Source organism: Silene latifolia, chromosome 7, assembly GCF_048544455.1.
Source record: "Silene latifolia isolate original U9 population chromosome 7, ASM4854445v1, whole genome shotgun sequence".
NCBI classification, from domain to species: domain Eukaryota; kingdom Viridiplantae; phylum Streptophyta; class Magnoliopsida; order Caryophyllales; family Caryophyllaceae; genus Silene; species Silene latifolia.
In genome coordinates, this window is record NC_133532.1 from 113,793,718 (window position 1) to 113,799,514 (window position 5,797).

General features: G+C 42.5%; 1 non-coding gene across 1 annotated transcript; it reads left to right on the forward strand.

Moving 5' to 3' along the window:
* The first annotated feature begins 5,688 nt into the window (after positions 1–5,688).
* Positions 5,689–5,797, forward strand: LOC141593365 (small nucleolar RNA R71). The gene has a single exon (XR_012521454.1). It is a non-coding gene; the product is annotated as a small nucleolar RNA R71 (small nucleolar RNA).

Genomic DNA, 5,797 nt, shown 5'->3' on the forward strand with positions numbered 1-5,797 from the left:
TACCCAAATTAGGGTTTCGAAATTTTTAGGGCAGACGGAATTAATCGCTCCTAGTTGCTAATTAGTGTCGAAAATCAAGGGGTAAAGGCTAGAATAAGCAATTAAAGCATGTAAATGAATAGAAATCACACCCTAAAATCATTTTCCCCAAATCGATTTTTTCGACTCAAGGGGTCAGTGGTCGAAAAATTAGCATGGATCTTCAGCAAAACTCGAACAAATAGCATAGAAATAAGTTTAGAAGCATACCTTGATGATTTCTTTGAAGATTAAAGCAAGAATGGCAGAGAATGAGGCGGATTGCAAGAGAAAACGCGAAAAAGGGGGAGGGAAAAGGGGTTTGCTCTTTTCTGATTTTTTTGAACAATGAAAGAATGAGGAAATAAGGGTTGAAACTTCCCTTATCAGCAGTCTCTGAACCCGCGATTTGGTCGATCGACCAGTTTACACGGTCGATCGACTGATCCTTCATAATCCTGGCTTCTGGACTCTCCGTGGTGGTCGATCGACTATGTGACCCAGTCGATCGACCACTACCCTATGCACAGTAGCCTCTGTACTCCTCGCTTCAGTCGATCGACTGAACATCCTAGTCGATCGACTATTTGAGCTGGCAATTGGAATTAAATTCGTCAATATTCATTTTGCCATCAAAACTTCCTGTCTTTTTCTCGCAAAAATCCAGTAAACCACTTACGCACTTTGCATAAAATAAATTCCTGCAGAATTCATCAAAGGCGTACAATTTTCCCAAACCAAGAAATTGCAAATGCATGAAATGAACGGAAACAAAACAAGAAAAACTTAAAATGCAAATTGAATGAAAAACAAAATTGAAATCCTAAGTTACAAAATAACTACAACCTGGGTTGCCTCCCAGTTAGCGCTGGTTTAAGAGGTCCCGCACGACCTTGTTACCTCACTTCTCATCATCTGATAGCGGATCGAAGTACAAAACCTCGACCTTCCCAACATATGCATCTGATCCATGATAGTGCTTCACATATTGGCCATTTACCTTGAACCTCTCTCCAGCAGAGGTCTCCAATTCAACAGATCCGAACTTTGTGACAGCTCTGACCGTATAGGGGCCGGTCCACCTGGATTTCAGCTTACCAGGAAATAAACGGATACGAGCGTTAAAAAGAAGTACCTTATCGCCAATATGGAACTCGCGCTTTATGATTCTCTTGTCGTGCCAGCGCTTTGATTTCTCCTTGTAGATCCTTGCATTGTCATAGGCCAGTGACCTAAATTCCTCTAGCTCATTCAAATTTGTGTCATGCGTTTCTCACGAGAGAGGTTAGGATCCAAATTCAAATCACAAATAGCCCACCAAGACTTACGCTCTAACTCAACAGGTAAATGACATGTCTTACCATAAATCAATCGGTACGGTGACATCCCGATTGGCGTTTTAAACGCAGTTCTATAAGCCCATAAGACATCAGCTAATTTGAGACTCCAGTCTTTCCGTGATTTAGAAACAACTTTAGCTAAGACTTCTTTCAATTCTCTGTTAGAAACCTCAACCTGACCACTAGTTTGGGGATGATACCCCAAACCTCTACGATGTTGGACACCGAATTTAGTCAATAAAGCACTAAGTTGTTTCTCTTTAAAATGCATTCCCCCATCGCTAATGACAACCCGAGGGACACCAAAACGAGGGAAAATAATCTTTTTAAACAATTTAATCACGGCTTTTGCATCGCAATGGGGAGTAGCAATAGCTTCTACCCACTTGGATACATAATCTACAAAATACGAGGATATATTTATTACCTTGATCGCTCGGAAAAGGTCCTTGATAATCGATGCCCCAGACATCGAAAATCTCGACCTCAAGAATGCCTACCTGTGGCATCTCATGTCTCTTGAAATATTCCCGATCTTTGACAAGCATCGCATTCAAAAGAACAAAATGCGACAATCTGCATGCAAAGTTGGCCAATAGAAACCAGATTGGAGTACCTTAGCTACGGTCCCGGACGGACCGTGATGACCACCATAAGCATAAGAGTGGCAAGCCTCTAGGATATCCTTCACCTCCCACTGAGGTACGCATCTCTGGATGAGACCGTCTGCACATTCCTTGAAAACATAAGGATCATCCCAAAAATATTGTCGGCATCATAAGCGAACCGCTTCTTCTGCGCCATGAAAGCTCGGTGGTATCCTACATCGTCACAAAAAAGTTAGCAAAATCAAGAAAACCAAGGGGTGGATAAGACCCTGAAGTAGTAATAGCTAACAAACTCTCATCGTGAAAGGAATCATTAATAGGCAAAGAATCCCCCTTTCTCGTCACCGCAGACGAGATAAGTGGTCAGCTACCACATTCTCCGCTCCTTTCTTATCTTTGATCTCCAAATCAAACTCCTGCAAAAGGAGTATCCACCTAAAAAGCCTCGGCTTCGCATCTTTCTTAATAAAGAGAGTCTTCAACGCTGCATGGTCAGTGTAAAATAACTAACTTAGAACCTAACAAATAAGACCGAAATTTGTCTAAGGCAAAAACAACAGCTAGAAACTCTTTCTCAGTGGTAAAATAGTTGACTTGAGCCTCATCCAGAGTTCGGCTCGCATAGTATATGGCATTCAAAGCTTTATTCTTTCGCTGTCCCAGAACTGCACCCATAGCATAATCGCTGGCATCACACATGATCTCAAATGGGAGGTCCCAATCAGGCGGCTGAATGATTGGCGCAGAAACTAGGGCCTCCTTTAACCTGTTAAAAGCGACATGGCACTCATCAGTAAATTCAAAGACAACATCCTTAAGAAGCAATTGTGTAAGTGGTTTAGCAATTTTTGAAAAATCCTTAATGAAACGCCGGTAGAAACCAGCGTGACCTAGGAAACTCCTCACTCCTTTAACATTCACGGGAGGAGGTAATTGCTCAATCACCTGCACCTTTGCCTTGTCCACATGTATACCTTTATCAGAAATCAGGTGCCCTAACACAACTCCCTCATTGACCATAAAGTGACACTTTTCCCAGTTTAAAACAAGATTAACATCTATACAACGCTGCATGACTTTATCAAGGTTAGCTAAACAACGATCAAAGTCACTGCCATAAACTGAGAAATCATCCATGAATACTTCCATAATATTCTCTATATAATCAGAAAAAATCCCCATCATGCACCTCTGAAAGGTAGCAGGGGCATTACACAATCCGAAAGGCATTCTACGATAAGCAAAAACACCCTGTGGACAGGTAAAAGTAGTCTTACTCTGATCGTCCGGATGAATAGGGATCTGAAAGAACCCTGAATATCCGTCTAGAAAACAGAAAAATTTGTTAGAAGCAAGTCTTTCAGTCATTTGGTCTACAAAAGGGAGGGGGAAATGGTCTTTCTTAGTGGCGGTATTTAACTGTCTATAATCAATGCACATCCGCCACCCTGTCACTACTCGAGTTGGTATTAATTCATTTTTATCATTTTTAACCACGGTAGTCCCTCCTTTCTTCGGGACTACCCGAATCGGGCTAACCCACTTGGAGTTGCCAACTGTATAAATAATACCTGCATCAAGTAGTTTCATCACCTCGGCCATAACAACTTCCCGCATCTTTGGGTTCAACTTGCTTTGACCACATCGTCTATAAGGCTTGTGGCCTTCTTCCAACTCTATCCTGTGCATACAAACATCGTGGCCGATGCCCTTAATGTCATCCAAGGAGTAACCCAAAGCCTTCCTGTTTTCTTAAGTACACACATCAAAGCGCATACCGGGTCATCGTTAAGCTTAGAGCTAACAATAGCTGGGTATTGCTCCGTATCATCTAGAAAAACATACTTAAGATTAGGGGAAGTGGCTTACGACTGGCACCTTTACCTCTACAAAGATAGACAGAATCGGCTTCAATGGTGTAGCAAGTGTTCACCAAGTTATCGTTGGCCAGGCTCAAAAGCATCTCATCTTCTTCCTCATTGAGCTCGTAGCTCTCCATTGAGGCAACCAAAGCATCCGGCTCCTCAAAGATTCTCCATCAGATACCCGCACACTCATCCGAATGAGTTAGATCGGCTAAGGGATCCTTGGCTAAGGATTCCCTCCAATTACAAGTAACAATCCTGTCAACAACATCAATAAAATAACACGTATCCTCATCAAGAGTTCGATTTGCCTTGTGAGCAAGATCAACTCAATGGTGTCATCCCCTACCTCTAAGGTGATGGTTCCGCGTTTGACATCTATCACAAATTTTGTATGTAAGAACGGTCTGCCTAAAATGATAGGTATCTGACTATCCTCTGCAATGTCCAAAACAACGAAATCGACAGGAATAAAAAACTTACCCACTCGAACGGGTACATCCTCTAGAACACCTATAGGTCTCTGAGTCGATCTATTTGCCATTTGAACGGTAATATCGGTCACCTTAAGTCTACCAATGTTTAACCTTTCGCAAACAGAATACGGCATGACACTAACGCTGGCCCCTAAGTCACAAAGGGCCTTTCCAATTACGTGGTTACCTATAGTGCAAGGAATTGAAAAACTACCCGGGTCCTTTAATTTAGGTGGCACATTAACTTGTGAAAGAACATTACATTCCTCTACAAACGCAACATTACCATTATCACGAAAATTTCTCTTACGATTCAAGATATCTTTCATAAATTTAGCGTAAGAGGGTACCTGGGTAATTAAGTCAGTGAAAGGAACCGTTACCTCGAGATTCTGGACCATCTCCAGAAACTTACCAAACTTACGCTCGACTTGGTAGCCTTCAAACGCTCCGGATACGGGACTGCAACACTGGCCGTAGGATCAGTAACCTTCGGCTTCCGTAGGTTTAAAACCCCCGTCAAACCATCAATGAGTGATGAATCATGCAAACTAGTTGACGGATTTGCATCCTGCTCTGGAGATCCAGTCGATCGACTGGTATGGGTGGTCGATCGACCATGTAAGCCGGCGTGAATGTTCTGTTCGAATTATCGTCATCAGTGTCTCGATCGATCGACTGAGGATGTTGGTCGATCGACTGGATGTGCTGGGTGTGAATAGTTTCTGATCAGAAACTATTTTGTCTCGATTGATCGATCGATCGATCGAATGCAGTCGATCGACCACCATGCGCATTCAGACTTGTTTTTGCATCAGAATTCAAACGAGCCTCTTCATCAATTCCCGAGTCTTCCTTTGGCTTGTCGGGACTTTCATAAGAAAGGCCACTTCTGAGATTTATGGCATTGATCGTCTCAACCGGCCCTTCACATTTAATTGAAGAATTAGCGGCTTGCTTAGCCTCCATATTCTCCAATTGTTTCACAAAGTTCTGTGAGGACTCAATCCCGGCTGCTTCCATATTCGCCACTTGAACCAAAAGGAGTTGGACCATCTCCCTTAACTTCTCGATCTCATCTGAGTTTTGAATAGGAACTTCGACCTTTCCTTTGGAAGCTTCAGAAGTCTCGAGTTTCTCGAGACGGGTAGAAATGGAAGTTATAAGTGACACAACAGCAGTCATGTCTTCACTTTGCTTTCGTGACTTACCACGTGAACTTCCAAACTCAGCTTTATGGACTGCCATCTCATCAATGGTGTTCCAACCTTTACTTTGACCGGTATTATTTTGGAACCTACCATTAGCGACTGCATCCAAAATAACTTTGTAATCATCATATAAAGCATTGTAAAATAGATTGCAAAGATACCATTGCTGGAAACCATGATGGGGGACAGCTCGGACCAAACTTTTAAAACGTCCCCATGCTTCACAAAAATCTTCGTCGGCTCCTTGCTGAAAACTCGTGATTTTACTCTTCAAGGCAT